The sequence below is a fragment of the Ornithorhynchus anatinus genome, chromosome 8, assembly GCF_004115215.2.
Source record: "Ornithorhynchus anatinus isolate Pmale09 chromosome 8, mOrnAna1.pri.v4, whole genome shotgun sequence".
NCBI classification, from domain to species: domain Eukaryota; kingdom Metazoa; phylum Chordata; class Mammalia; order Monotremata; family Ornithorhynchidae; genus Ornithorhynchus; species Ornithorhynchus anatinus.
Window position 1 is genome coordinate 52,029,869 of NC_041735.1, and position 15,556 is coordinate 52,045,424.

The 15,556-nt window shown below is 41.0% G+C and overlaps 1 protein-coding gene and 1 long non-coding RNA gene across 2 annotated transcripts in view; one reads left to right on the plus strand and one right to left on the minus strand.

Annotated features, from left to right (window-relative positions):
* The window catches only part of ANO10 (anoctamin 10), a 226,949-nt gene that overhangs the window by 132,406 nt on the left and 78,987 nt on the right, over nucleotides 1–15,556 (plus strand). The window lies entirely within an intron of this gene.
* Nucleotides 1–15,556, minus strand: part of LOC114813696 — a 36,662-nt gene that overhangs the window by 3,351 nt on the left and 17,755 nt on the right. The window contains exon 2 of the long non-coding RNA XR_003761418.2: nucleotides 13,901–13,987. This is a non-coding gene — a long non-coding RNA (uncharacterized LOC114813696). The remainder of the gene's footprint in view (nucleotides 1–13,900; nucleotides 13,988–15,556) is intronic.

Here is a 15,556-nt window from a genome sequence, read left to right on the forward strand (position 1 = left end):
ACCCCAGCACTTAGAAAAGTTTATGGCCCATAGTAAGCACTTTCAAAATACCATAAAAAGGGTGGTTCCTGGTATTACTGGAACCAGTGAAGTCAGTGTGGTTCAACTTGAAACGTGCTATGAAAGAGATGAGATTTGAGCCATGTTTTGATATCTATCATGTAAGCTTTTTATACATAACTTTGGGGACTTCTGGTTTATGAAACTGAAGTTTTTATTTTCAGAAAGAAATATGCTTTTCAGACTTTCAAAGCTTTTACCTCTGCTCCCTAGGATGGGCATCAGCAGGAATGGAGTGTGCAAAAGAGTAACGATTTTAACAAGACAAGCTATTAAATAAAAGCAAGTGGCAAAATGTACCTGCCTGGTCACATGTTATTTAATCCTATTGATTAGAAGCAAGTGAGATGAAATCAATATAACCAAGAAAGAATTACTAGATATTTAGAAGTCAGTGTCCGGAGGCTGAATTTAAAAAGGACGGAATAAATCTATATTTGATGTAGGATTAAAAATGTGACTGAGATTTTTTTTATGTGACTTGAATGTACTCTCCCCAAACTCCACACAGATCAAGCACTAACTATGGAGGATGACAGTGTAATATTTATCTTGCTTATATTCAGAATTTCTGTAAGTTGTAAATACTTGTAAGGCTATATATTTTCATAATCTGTGCTGTCTCAGCCCTGGGGTGCGTCTGATGTACCTTTAGTCCCTAGTGGTTGTTGGAGGTAGAAGTACTTGGTAATTGAAGTCACGTAGGGGCCAGACAAATATATATCATTCATTGACTCACTAATTTTTGGTTTTTTTTTAATCCACGGTGTGCAGAATGATTTGCTGTATCCACCCCAGTGCTTAGTACAGTGCCTGCAGACAGTATATATTTAGCAGATACCGTAATTATTATTATTGCTAGGCCAGCTCCCTGTCTCTGTTGCTTCAACTGACTGTTCCCTCTGCAGATTTACTAGTGTTCATATTCCTCTTCTGCAGCTGGAAAATGTACAGGAATTATTATTAGCCATTACTATATAATTAGCAATTATGAGAGACAAGGGTTTCCCGCTTTTAACCAGTCATTGAGCAGCTGCCATGTGAAGAGCACTGTTCCACACACTTAGGAAAATACAGGAAATAGATGTGATCCCCAGCCTCGAGGACCTTACAAAGTAGCAGCAGAGAGAGACATGAAAATCACTTTCAGACAGAATGAAGAAGAAAAAAGGGGAAGGTAGTTCTTAAGGTATAAGGTCTGAAAAAAAGGGCTATGAGATTCTGCGACCACCGGCACAGAAATGCTGAATTGTCAGTTGGAGGGATACCTGGAGAGATTAGAGGTAAAACAGGTAAGGATTCTTAAAGGAGATGTGTTTTCAGAAAAGGCTCTAAAGGTGAGGAGAGGTGAAGTAGGCTTACTTTGTACTGTGGCAAGCACTCTATTAATAACTGGGGTAGATTCAAGATAATGAGGTAGGACACAATCCCTATCCCTCATGGGGCTCACGTTCTGAGTAGGAGGAAAGACAGAGAATCCCCATTTTGTAGATCAGGAAACGGAAATGCAGAGACGTTTTAAGCAATGAAACCGAAGTACAGAGAAGTTAAGTGATTTGCCCAAGATCACACAGGAGGGAAGTGGTAGATTTGAAGTGGGAGGGTATTCCAGGAAAGGTGTGAGCAAGAAGTCAGCCACAGGGGAGATGAGAAAGAGAAACAGTGTGTAGGTTAGCTTAAGAGAAAGGAAGGTTCAGAACTTGTTGTGTTGGGGGGTGGTGTGTTTGTGTGTCTTTAGGGTTTGATGAGGTTATTGATGGTCAGGATTTATTCACAGGACCAAATGTGGCTGAATAGATCAGTGCATGAGTAACCTTTCCTTCCACTTTGTGCGTACATAGAGATTGTCTTTGCTGTACTGAAACATGTTACGAAGGGTGCTGGATACCATTTTTTATTCTTCCCCAATGAGGTGGTGAACTTCTCAGCATCATTTGCTGCACTCCAGGATGATTCTGTTCTAATGCTGATCTCTCAACTGCCCAGCTGCCAACTAAGCAGCAGTTGCTGAGTTTTTGCATAATTGAGTCTTTAAAATTTAGTTTCTCTTTACGCTCATCCTTCATCAAGCTGTTTGGGTAATTCTGCTGCCACCTATTCTCTGAAATTGTTTACCCAGCATCGGAAACCTCCCAGAATTCCAGGTCATCTCTGCTTAATTTGTCCAGATTGCTTGGCAGAATGCATTCACTGACCCAATTCAACCTCCAGGTTACTTGTTGGCAATGTGAGGTGTGATGAAGTGTCAGTCAATCGATGGTATTTATTGAGCGCTTACTGTGTGCAGAGCATTGTACTAAGCACTTGAGAGAGTAGAGAAGCAGTGTGGCTTGGTGGAAAGAACATGAGCTTGGGAGTCAAGGGTTCTAATCCTGGCTCTGCCACTTATCAATGTTAGTATTTGTTAAGCGCTTACTATGTGCCGAGCACTGTTCTAAGCGCTGGGGTAGACACAGGGGAATCAGGTTGTCCCACGTGGGGCTCACAGTCTTAATCCCCATTTTACAGATGAGGGAACTGAGGCACCGAGAAGTTAAGTGACTTGCCCAAAGTCACACAGCTGACAAGTGACTGAGCCAGGTTTCGAACCCATGACCTCTGACTCCAAAGCCCGTGCTCTTTCCACTGAGCCACGCATCAGCAGAGAAGCAGCGTGGCTCAGTGGAAAGAGCACGGGCTTTGGAGTCAGAGATCACCGGTTCGAATCCCTGCTCGGCCACTTGTCAGCTGTGTGACTTTGGGCAAGTCACTTAACTTCTCGGTGCCTCAGTTACCACATCTGTAAAATGGGGATTAAGATTGTGAGCCCCAAGTGGGACAACCTGATTCCCCTGTGTCTACCCCCACGCTTAGAACAGTGCTCGGCACATAGTAAGCGCTTAACAAATACCAACATTATTTAATAAGTGTGACTTTGGGCAAATCACTTTACTTCTCTGTGCCTGTTACCTCAACTGTAAAATGGGAATTGAGACTGTGAGCCCCACTTGGGACAACCTGATTATCTTGTATCTATCCTAGCACTTAGAACAGTGCTTGGCACATAGTAATTACTTAACAAATACCATCATTATCATTATTATTGTTATTATAACAGAGCTGCCAAACAAATTCCCTGCTCTAAGTGAGTGTACAGTCTAGGGGGACTGTACCACAAGACAGATTTCCATGAGCTATAAATCACTGGAAAGTGGCCCCTTGCATTCAGGAATTATGTAGGACATAGTGAAATATTTGACACTGTTATGAGTGTACCAGCTTGCCTTTCTGCTTTGTGATGAAAAATGTCAAGAGGAGTTTAATTAAATGTTTTAGGTGCTCTGTGAATTTTTTTCTGTTTTTTTCTGGTATTTGTTAAGCACTTACCATGTGCCAGGCACTGTACTAAGCACCAGGGTAGATATAGAATAATCAGGTTGGACCCAGTCCATGTCCTCCCTGGGGCTCAGTCTTAATTCCCATTTTGCAGAGGATCCTGGGGCACAGTGAAGTGACTAGCCTGAGGTCACAGAGCAGACAAATGGCAGATCTGGGATTAGAACAAAGGTCCTTCTGATTCCCAGGTCTGTGCTCTATCCACTAGGCCATGCTGCTTCAGTTAAAAAGAAATAATGAAAGTTAAGCTTATACGTCAAAAAGCTGACCAGTCAATCAGTCGTATTTCAATCAGTCGTATTTATTTTTTGGTACCAGTGAGGACTCTAATCGAGCCTCTCCCTACAAAGAGGGAAGAAAAACCTTCTGTCACTTTCCATAAGCCTTAGGAGAAAGCCTCCTCCATTTGCAGCCAGAACAAACCAGACTTCCATCCAGTTCAATGCAGTGTGTCTAACCAGCAATAAAATATGACTAAGGGACAGTTACAGTCTACATACAGTCCTAATTTCCCCCTCTAGTAACCCATTAAGAGTTTAGGAATTTTTACACTCTTTTTTTGAACCTATTGATACTTTTTTTTGAGAGCACATTTTATATTCATATCTCACACTTGATTAAGAAGTATCTGATTAAAGTGTATCTACCCCAGTGCTTAGAACAGTGATTGAGACAGAGTACTTTACAAATACCATAAGGGTTAATCATTATTTTCTTTTCCATGTTTTTAACATCTGATTTTCAAGCTTCACTGAATGTCTTGAAATCCTGGTTTTGAATTTGGCTCACTTTGTCTATGTTCTTCTTACCTTTTGACTTAAATGAAAGAATCTTAATATTTTAGCCTGTCCTTAGGTGAAAGTTGCTCCTCTCCTTGTTCATTTAAGATGCTCTTTTCTGTATCTCTTTTAGCCCATTTATTTTATTTCTAAAATGTAGTGATCGAAGTTGATATGCCAAGGTCTAAATAATAATAATAATAATGTTGGTATTTGTAAGCACTTACTATGTGCAGAACACTGTTCTAAGCCCTGGGGTAGATACAGGGTAATCAGGTTGTCCCAAATGAGACTCACAGTCTTCACCCCCATTTTACAGATGAGGTAAATGAGGCACAGAGAAGTTAAGTGACTTGCCCACGGTCACACACCTGCCAGTGGCAAGACTGTTTTTTGTTTTATTTTTAGTAGTTTTTCTGAAGATGCCTAGCATTTTGTTAAACTCTTTTGGCAGCTGCAGCACACAAAATTCGTGGGCAAACAATGGCTCCACAATATCCCTTTCCTGTGTCATGATGTTAGCTCAAAGTTCTTTGTTATGTGGCTGAGGTTTGGAGTATAGATATATTGCATTGTTTATGTGGAAGTTCGTCTGTCATATTTTTGTTCACTCAATCAGCCTTATGAAGTCTTTGTGCAGTTTATCTCCATCAGTAGATATTTTACCATATGGAAGAGCCTAGGATCATCTGTGATCTAGAAGATTTCAATGCATGTTTCTGGATTATTGCAGAAAATATTTGCGATGGCAGATATTGGGGCATCTTGATTCTTACTTAACCTAGTGCTTTTTCCCTTTAGTCATACTTCCTGCTGATTTTTGAATAATTGTCTGGTTTAGAGGGAGAGAGCAAGGTTTGCACTATGAATCAATAGTCTATAGCATGCATTTTATTCTAAAGTGGAATATTAAGAGGTTTTTTGCAGTGAGCAATGCCTGTCAAGCTATGGTCCAATACGTAATATTAGCAATCAGCTAAGAGCAACTTCAGAAGGTAAGATATTAATCACAATGTCAAATTCAATTCCTTAGGCATCTTTCTGCCACTTTTCACTTAGAATTCATTTCCAAACCCGTTCAGAGCTTTACCGTTCATTAGAGTCAGCATTAGCTAATTTGGCATTTGGCAACCCATATCCCAGTTCCTATTAAATCTCATCCATAAATTGAGATGAGGATTGTGCCAAACATCTCAAGATTATAGAATGGTAATGGACTGTTGGATGCATTATCACACTGCATTATAAACTGCTATGCTGCAAGATTCACTATTAACAAATAGAAGCCTTCAAAGGGAGACTTACTCTGTACCTACCATATCTTTGTTCCGGGAAGATTGAGTAGGTACACAGTGCTTTGAAATAAAAATGAAGGAAACATCATGGCTTCATCACATTTCTATATTTTCTGTATATCTTGTGCAATTATAAGAAAATGCTCACCTACTGGTTATATAGCATATCTGGAGATAGTAACATGGATGTTACCTACAAAATATGAATCACAGAATTTCCTCTTAGAGAGGTCCTGGCTGGATACCCGGGCAACTGTTAATTTTAAGGCAAAACTACTAAAACTGCTGCTGGATGCAGGCTGTTTTTTCCCCACTGTCTAATTCTGTAGATATTAGGGAATCTCCAGCTCTGTGCCGTATGTCAGATACCTAGTGAAAAAACTAAACCTCGTTATTTGAGAATGTGAAGCCAGAACTCATTCAGACAAATTCACACTATCTTGCTCAGGTTCCATCTTTTTTCTTGGTTTGTCAAGTGTTTGAAAATGTTTTTATTCACATAATTGTAAATTTTGTTCCTTCTGCTTTGGAGCTTACTTCTGCTTTATTTAGCCAGTCAGCCAATCAGTGGTATTTATTGAGTGCTTACTATGTATAGAACACTGTGCCAAACACCTTGGAAGGTACAGTACAACCAATTTTATCAAAATGATTCCTGCCCACAAGTAGCTTACATCTACAGGAGAAGACAGACATTAAAATAGATTAGGAATAGGGGAAACAGTAGAGAATAAGAATATTTACATATGTATTGTGGGGCTAAGGTGAGATTCAAAGTGCTTAAGTGTTTTTCAGTCAAGTTTATATTCGATGTAGAAGGGAGAGCAGATGGGGAAATAATGAGTTTAGTCTGGGAAGGTTTCTTGGAGGAGACGTGATTGTAGGAGGGTTTTGACAGTAGGGTGAATTGTGGAATGTCAGATATAGAAGGGGAGGAAGTTCCAGACTAGAGGGAGGAGGTCATTCAGTCCTTCAGTATTACTCTGAGAGCCGAACACTGCACTAAGCACTTGAGAGAGCTTATAGTCTAGGGGGCTGTGGGCAAGGGGTCAGTGGTAGGATATATATGATCAGTGTAGAGCGAGTAGGTTGGATTGTAATGGGAAATCAGTGAGGTTAGATAGGGAGAGAGCAGATTGCCTTAAAGTCACTGGTGAGGTGTTTCTTTTTAATGTAGAGTGAATGGGCAACCACTCTTTAAGCGGTGGGGAAATATGGAGTGAATGGAGTCAATTTTCAGAAAAATGAACCAGGCAGCAGAGTGAAGTATGGACTGGAGAGGGAAGTTGTCTATACCTGTTCTCTCAAATTCCTCTCCTCCAATTCTCCCTTTGACCCCTTCCAATCCGACTTCCATCCCCCTTTCAAAGCCTTATTGAAGGCTCATCTTCTCCAAAGTACCTTCCCAAACTAAGCCCCACTTTTTCCTCATCTCCCACTTCCTTCTGCATTGCCCTGACTTGCTCCCTTTGCTCTACCCTCCTCCCAACCCCACAGCATGTATGTACATATCGGTAATTTCATTTCATTTATTTGTATTGATGCCTGTCTTCCCCCCTTCTAGACTGTAAGCTTGTGTGGACAAGGAATATGACTGTTTATTGTATACTCTCCCAAGCTTAGTACAGTGCTCTGCACACAGTTAGCACTCAATAAGTATGTTTGAATAAATGAAAGGTAGGGAGTTCAGCAGAGAGACTAATGCAGTAGTCAAGGAGGGATCAACATGGTAGTAATTTGGATGGAGAGGAAGGGGTGGATTCTAGAGATGACGTGAGGGTTTGGTGACAGGATTTGGTGACAGATTGTATAGGTCAAATGACAGGGATGAGCTGATAATATCAAGGTTATGGACTTGTGAGACAGGGAAAATGGTGATGTTGCTGACAGTGATAGGAAAGTCACAGGGAGGACAGGGTTTGGGTACAAAGATGAGAAGTTCTGTTTTGGAAATGGAAAGTTATTGTGCCTAATCCTGTACAGTGAATGCCTTTACACCTTTGGGATCTACTATCTTGTTACATGTGGGTTCTGTGGAAGTTAATTTGGTCGTATCGTGTGGAAAATGTTCTTTTTCAGTAGCTTTTTGAAGTTAACAAAATCACATAGCCTCCATATTCAATTTGTCACTAAATCCTGCCCATTCAAACTTCACAGCACTGCTAAAATCCTCCCTTTCTCTCCATCAAGACTGCTACCATTAAACAGTGCTTGGCACATAGTAAGCGCTTAACAAATACCATTATTATTAATCCAAGCATTTATCCTATTGCACCTTGATTACTGTGTCAGCCGCCTTGCTGTCCTCCCTGCCTCCTGTCTCTCTGAACTCCAGTCCATACTTGACTGTGCTGCCCAGATCACTTTTCTACAAAAACATTCAGTCCACGATTCCCCACTCCTCAAGAGCCTCCAGAGGTTGCCTATTCACCTCTGCATCAGACAGACACTCCTTACCAGTGGATTTAAAGCACTCGATCACCTTGCCCCCTCCCAGTTCCACTTTGCTTCCCTAATGCCAGCCTACTCACTGTACTTTGATCTCGTCTATCTCCCCACCGACCTCTCACCCACATCCTGCCTCGGAGCTGGAACGCTCTCCCTCTTCATATCCAGAAGACAATCACTCTTACCTACCTTCAAAGCCTTACTGAAGGCTTATGTCCTCCAAGAGGTCTTCTCTGACTAAGCCTATAGTTCCTCCTCTCCCACTCCCGTCCGCATCACCCTGGTTTGCTCCCTTTATTCACCCCTCCCTCAGCCCCACACCACTTACATATATACCAGTAATTTATTTATTTATATTAATGTCTTTCAGTCTCCTCCTCTAGACTGTAAGTGCATTTTGGGCAGGAGACATGTCTACCAACTCCATCATATTGCACTCCCCCAAGTGCTTACTAGAGTGCTGTGCACACAGTAAGCACTCGAGAAATATGATTGATTGACATAGCAAAATATGTGCCTAGTAATGGCCTGAGCAGTTCAAATGCTCAAGATATTTGTCACTTAAAAAAAAATTAACTTGCATGTAGGTAAATTTAAGACCAAAATACTCGTTTTCGGAATGATGCCAGATTCTTCAAGTTAGGTACCAAAGTTACTTTATCCTGGCTAGATTATATGCCATAACACACCACACCCTATCTGACACTCCCAGGATGGACATGAGTAGAGGGAGTCTTGGCAGCCATTACTCCATTCCCCCTCGCTGACATTGAACCATCACTACTGCTGCCGCAGCTATCAGATCTTCTCCAGAGGTTTTCTCACCTATTCCATGTCCAAGAGTCTAGTGGACTGCTGAGCGCGTCACCTGACACGGAAAGCTTGCAGTATCCAGCCATTTACTGTTAAGATTTTCCAGTGGAATCATACCTTCCTTTTTGGGCCCAGCAATCTGGACACGTGAAAAGATGCCGTAGCAAGTGGTTGTGGGCTGGAGTTGACTATCATCTTGACTCCTTGGGGATTTGTTTGACATATATTCGAGCTCCACAGCACTTATGTATATATCATAATTGATTTTTATTAATGCCTGGCTTCCCTTCTAGACTTTAAGCTTGTCGTGGGCAGGGAATTTATCAACTAGCTCTGTTATATTATACTCTTCCAATTGCTTAATACAGTGCTGTCCCCACAGAAACCACTCAATAAATACTATTGATTGATTGCTCTGGTCCATAAATGTTTAATTATGTACTGGCAATGGGCTTGAAACTTTTCTGTGCTGGAGTCATATAGGTGATGTAAATATGTTTGTTTTTCTCCCTCACTAGAGTATAAGATTCTCATGGGCAGCGAATGTACTATTTCTTCATTCTCCTTCCCAAGCTTCAGTACAGTGCACTGTGCTATGTGGACGCTCAAGAGTACTGCTACAACCTTAAGTTAAAACAGATTTTTGTTCTTTTGCAAGGAGGGTGAAGGGCTTTATTTTTGTGAAAATCATGGGATTATTAGCCTTTGGAATAGCAAAATGAAGCAGATGTTCTTAGGTAAGGATCCAACTGTCTCTGTTCTATATTGTGCTTCAGGAGCCTGCTGGTATCAAACATAGTGCTCCAGTAGCTGAACGTACGTTAATTATAGTGTCAAAGAACCCGACAGGGCAGGCAAAAACTTAACTTCCACCTGTCTTTCAGGCATCTGCTCTTCACAAATTAGATTTGTCCATGAAAGTGAGTTGGAGGGTCAATTTATGACCTTTCCTCCATCCGTCAACCAGTTAATCAGCTGGTGTCACTAGCATGCTTACATGACTGCTATGTAAAGCTTTACGTTTCCTAGAAATTGTTGTCCTTTCTCAAAGAGCACATTGCTATACCTTCAAAGAGAGGATTTTCCTGCAACTGATAGAATAATAATATGTAGGGAACAGAAGGATCAAATTAGGGGACTAACAGAATGCAGATAGATTCTATGTCCTTTATTTTCTAGCAGGAAGGATTGATTAAGAAATATTCAATTGGTCTTTAAAATAGTTCTGTAAGTATTCTCAAATCCTTCTATCATCACCCCATCCACCCTCCACCACCACTGCCTACCATCTGGGTGAGATATATAACCGTAAGCATGCCTGATGTTCAAAGTCTTGGTGGAATGCCACAGACTTTGTGATCTTATATGCATAGAGATTCAGATCATGTAGTCATAATACTGTATGTATGTACCAGAAAGTTGGACAAAAACAACAGAGCTGAAGGTTAAGGTGGTGAGAAGGGTATTGAAACCTTGACAAATAGGGAAGGGAAAGCTTGCTTCCATCTGCACTTTAGGCAGGCTCACCACTTGTTTCCTGAAAGATACATTTACTATGTGGTCTTTATGGCAATATCAGAAACAACCCTAGTTACTGGGGAGAAGTTGATAATAATAATAATTATTATGGTATTGGTTAAGTGCTTACTATGTGCCAAACACTATTCTAAGCACTGGAGTAGATATAGGGTAATCAGGTTGTCCCATTTGGGGCTTATAGTCTTAATTCCCATTTTACAGTTGAGGTAACTGAGGCACAGAGAAGTAAAGTGGCTTGCCTAAGGTCACACAGCAGACAAGTGGTGGAGCCGGGATAAGAACCCACATCCTCTGACTCCCAAGCCCATGCTCTTTCCACTAAGCCACACTGCTTCATTAAGTGCTTACTGTGTGCAGAGCACTGTACTAATCAAATGCCGTCTTTCAGGAGTAAAATAATAAATGCCATAATCTATGCTATGGTCAGACCAGAACCTCTTTGTGGTCTTTGCACTAATCTAGATGATCTTCATATAATTTTGCCTTATGAACAAGCATGGGCAAAAACAAGGATTGAAGCCATCCAAGAGTAGGCATTCTCTGAACAGTTGATGATAATGTTATCAGTCTTGTACAGAATTTGGATATCAATGCAGTGAGAATACAGCCTAACATACAGAAAAAGGAAATTATGGAATACTAAAAAGAGATGGCTAGGGCTTATAGAAAAGATATCTCATTCTCACCTATCCATTACTGCCAAAAAAATTATATTAAAATGAGTGCAAGACCTCTTTTGTGAAAGACTAAACTTTGGAAATATAGGTTCCTCTCTTCACCCCCCAGAGCAAGAGAGAACCCACTGGGACCTGAACTTTGTATGCAACTGGCCAGAGAATATGAAGGCTAAAATAACTCAGGGGGTCTACATCCATTCAAACTTGCTTCATCACCTGACATACCCAAACATAACCTCAAAATCCTGAGGTAATGATCAGAGCTGCCCTTACAGCATACAGAAAAAATATGTAAATGCCACTCTTGAACTGTGGAATTATAAATAGTGCTTTTGTAATAATGTAATTCTAGCTCTCGTTTGTTTTCACATCTCAGTAAATAGAACTGTGATCCTATGAAATCCTATTCTTTCTGCATCTTAGTTGGAGGAAATGTTGTCAGAGCACATATTAACTGCTGGTTAGCTGTTCCCTTTCACAGTAATCAAAATAATGGTTAGAACACAAAAGCAAACCCCCAATAAAATGTAACACTCCCTGTCTTTCAATTCCTTTCTCCATTGCCACATCTGACCTAAAAATTGTGCTTTCCGCATTAAGGGCAACTCCAGAAAGAAAAATAGTTTATAAATATGGGTCAGTTCACATTGCAGGTTATGTATATAGTTTTCCTTAATGGCTGAAGAAGGCACTACTGATAAATTGTGGGGGGGGGGGGGGCGGTGAGTGTGCATGTTTGTGTGTGTTCCGCGGTTCCAACTGTACTGTGTGCAGAATGGTCCTTTGCTCTGCTGTCATGTTGGGGATTTGCAGCCCCAGTGCTGGTTTCCACTTTTCCCTCCTTGTCTCCTGATCCTTATGAGGCTTCTGATTGCAAAATAAAGTTGGTCCTCTTTCTGTGGTATCCTTATAATCTGCTATTTCCCTATCTGTAATTTATTTTCAAGTTGATCTCCCCCTGAAGACTGTAAGCTCCTTGTAGGCCGGGATCTTATGTTCCAACTCTAGTGCCTTGCACTTTCCTAAGAGCTTACTTAGTACAGTGCTCTGTGTACAGTGAGTGCTCAGTAAATAACTGTGGTATTTATTAAGCACTTACTAGGTATCAAGGACTATACTAAGTGCTGGGGTAGATACAAGAGAATCAGATTCTACCATGGAGCTCACAGTCTAAGTTGGAGGGAGAACAGGTCCTGAATCCCTGTTTTGCAGATGAGAGACCTAGAGGCACAGAGAAGTTAAGTGACTTGCCCTTGGGCAGGCAGGTAAGTGGAGGAGCCAGGATTAGAATCTACAGATTGATTGTTCTGTCTACAGCAGGTGACTCTGAGTTTTCAGCTGAAATGCAAGATTCTTTGTATCTCTATAAAACATTTCCTCTGTCCCCACCTTCCTCTTCAATTTACCATACAGGCTTTAACAAGTCCCACCCAGGGAGCTGTACTAAGCTGAACAAAAATGGTAGGAAGTTAACTTCATTCCATGCCTGAGTTGCCTGTGATCCTGTCTTGCCTTTTGATGTTGATGAAGCTGCCCTGGGAGTTGGACATGGCCTCCATGAGCAAGCCAGGTGTCGTAGTCGTAGAGAAGGTTGGGCAGCACTACAACACTACAGGTAGACCTGTAGTTTGCTCCGGAACCTGATGCTGCCACACTTTTTTTGACAGTCCCCCAAAGGATGTAGTCAGTTGGTTTTTGTTTTTTATTTCCTTCTCCACCATTTCATCTTAGACGGTGAGCTACCTAAGTTATTACAATTCTCTGACAACCTTTAGCTCTAGGTTGCCAGTATAGATTTTTTTGGTTGTACATACAACTTCCCCAATGTAGTTTTTCTTTTTTCAAATTGGCTGGCTAATTTGGTGAAGCTGGTTATAGTCATTTGAGTGTCTTCCCGGGTGTATGTCACGAGGGTGCAATCATCTGCATATAGCAATTCTGAATGACTGCTTCTAGGATTTTGAATAAAGTTCAGAGGCTATTGAAAAGTGGAAGTTTATCCCCTTCTATTCTCTATTTGCAACCATTCTCTTGGAAATTCATTCACTCGTACAGCTTCAACACCACCTCTACACACAGATCAAATCAACCTCTCCATTCCCAACCACTCTCCTCTGCAGTCTTGCATTTCCTCCTAACATTAGGATATTTCTACTTGGATGTCCCATCAACACCTCAAATTTAACCCACCCAAAATGGAACTCCTCTTCCCACCCAAACTTTCTTCTCCCAACTTACCCAGCACTGTTGACAACATTATATTTGTAATGAGATTTGTTAAATGCGTACTGTGTGCTGGACCCTGTACTAAACACTGAGGTTAAGTTAATCAGGTTAGACACAATCCATGTCCAACTCGGGGCTTGCAAACAAATACCGCTTACCAAATGCCATAAAGAAAAGTTTTCTTTGTTTCTAAGGGCCTTGATTAGGAGAATATTGAAATGATTTTGCTATCTCTTCAGGATTCCCTCCTTGTTTATGATGAGGTTGGAGCCTCTTCAAAAGTGCCGTGAGGACACATTCAGGACCATAGAACATGGTTTTTAGCCATATGTAGCTGTTTTAGGTTTCCTGGGAGACTCTGTGGTCCTGGGTCTTTCCTGCTATGACATCCCATCATCTTTTGCCTAGACCATAAGCTTGTTGTGGGCAGGGAACTTGAGCACCAACTCTTATATTGTTACACTGTATTCTCCCAAACACTTAGAACAGTGCTCTGCACAAAATAAGCACTCAGTAAATACCATTGATTGATCATTTCTGAACTTGATATGCCTGTAGCTGTATGAATCTCTGCAGGCCTCACTTTTTTCCCTGCCATTAGGGGCTGCAACATATTTTTGGTGCAGGAATTATTCTCTCATTGCATTAGGAGAGCCTTAACTCGCAAGGCCTTAAAAGCAGCGCTTACCATTGTACCTTATCATTGTTCCCATTGGCAGCATCTTTCATCTGAAAATCTCACAGCCGCATTACCAGGTCTCCATAGGAAAGGTAGCTATAAAAAAGAAAGAAACATTGAGGTCTGCCATCTTTTTTTATTTTAATACGGAAATTCATTTACCTTCATTACCATTTAACCATGGTATTTTTAAAGCATTCTCATTTTTGTTCCGATTGTTTGTCATGTTACTTCATTAGAGTTGCCAAGGTATTTCTGTGCTTTCCTCCCAAATACACACCTCATGAACTATCACCTTTGTTTCTCTTTCAGAACACCAAATTCTTTATTCACTTAAGTGAGCTTGAAATCCAGCCAAGGTAGATGAGCAAGAATCCAGTCTCCTTGAAATGAAAAGGATTTCCTTTTATAGTTGAAAAAAGGGGCTAATTTATCTCCTTTCCTATTGACATTTTGAGATCTGGATTTGGTTTTAGAAGTACAATGCCCAAGGTATAATGGAACTGTCCTGCCTTAACTGCATCTTTTCAGGGCAGTAGTCAAATAAAACACTTTGGGACAGACCAATCCCAATCCAGGTATTTGGGCCAAGAAAGCAGACAAGGTGAAAGATATCCCCAAAATATAGCATTTCACTTTGAACCTTAGGGAGGAGCTACAGTTAATCGGTTGCCAATGTAAAGACAGAGCTTTGGGTAACTTGAAATCAGTACCTACTGGTTTCTTGAACTTTAGTTTAGGCTGCTAGACCAATGGATGGGGTCAATGCAGTCTTGTTTTTCCTTAAGATTCATTCTATAATGGGTTTTCGATCTGCACTTTCTTTAATTACTCCTTTAATTGGCATTGGGCATGTCATCTGCCTGCTCATCAGGGAAGATTTTGCCTGCATTCTTTGTTCAATGATGGCTAGACTTTGAATGGAAAATGGCATTGCTGCAGTCATACCACTGTGGAAATCAAATTAGCTGTTCAAAATTCCAAGAATTCAGCTCTAATTTGCATTTTCTGTTTTAGAGGAGACAGGGTTGGGGACACACTGCTGCCAAACCCAGCTGCTGCTGTCGGACATGTCACTCGTTGTTGCAAGATAGAATAGTTCCGCTAGTTCTCTGAGCACCTGCCATGAGACTACCGAGAGTCTGATAGTGCTGTAATTATCAAGGGTGAGAGACACACTGACATTTTCCCCTTACCAATCTCTGGCAGATGGCAGAATAGAAGGATCCTTTAATGCCGGCACAAGGGAGCCCCCAGCTATGTGTGTTCATTTTCTCTAGTAGCATTTTCTTTTTTCCTCTATTAAGACATACTATAATCATCATAGGGACTGCACTCTCCTTGATCCATTAATGTGGGGTTCTGCAAGAACCCAGCCACCATGTTATAGGAAAACTGGGTGTGTGTATAAACAAAAAGCCCAAGCAATAGAAGTGATTCAGCTTAAAAAACCCTAAAATTTACCGAAGTGACTGGAGGCATAAGAACCAAGAGAGGTCATGGAGAAAGTAGTTTTAATTTTTTTTTTTAGTAAAATACCTTTGTGTCTTAGGTGGTTGGACTACTTTTAGATACTTTTTCTCGTATCTAGCAGACCGTTGCTCTCCCCATCTTCAAAATACTTTTGGAATCACTTCTATTTTTGGAATCACATCTCCAGGAGGC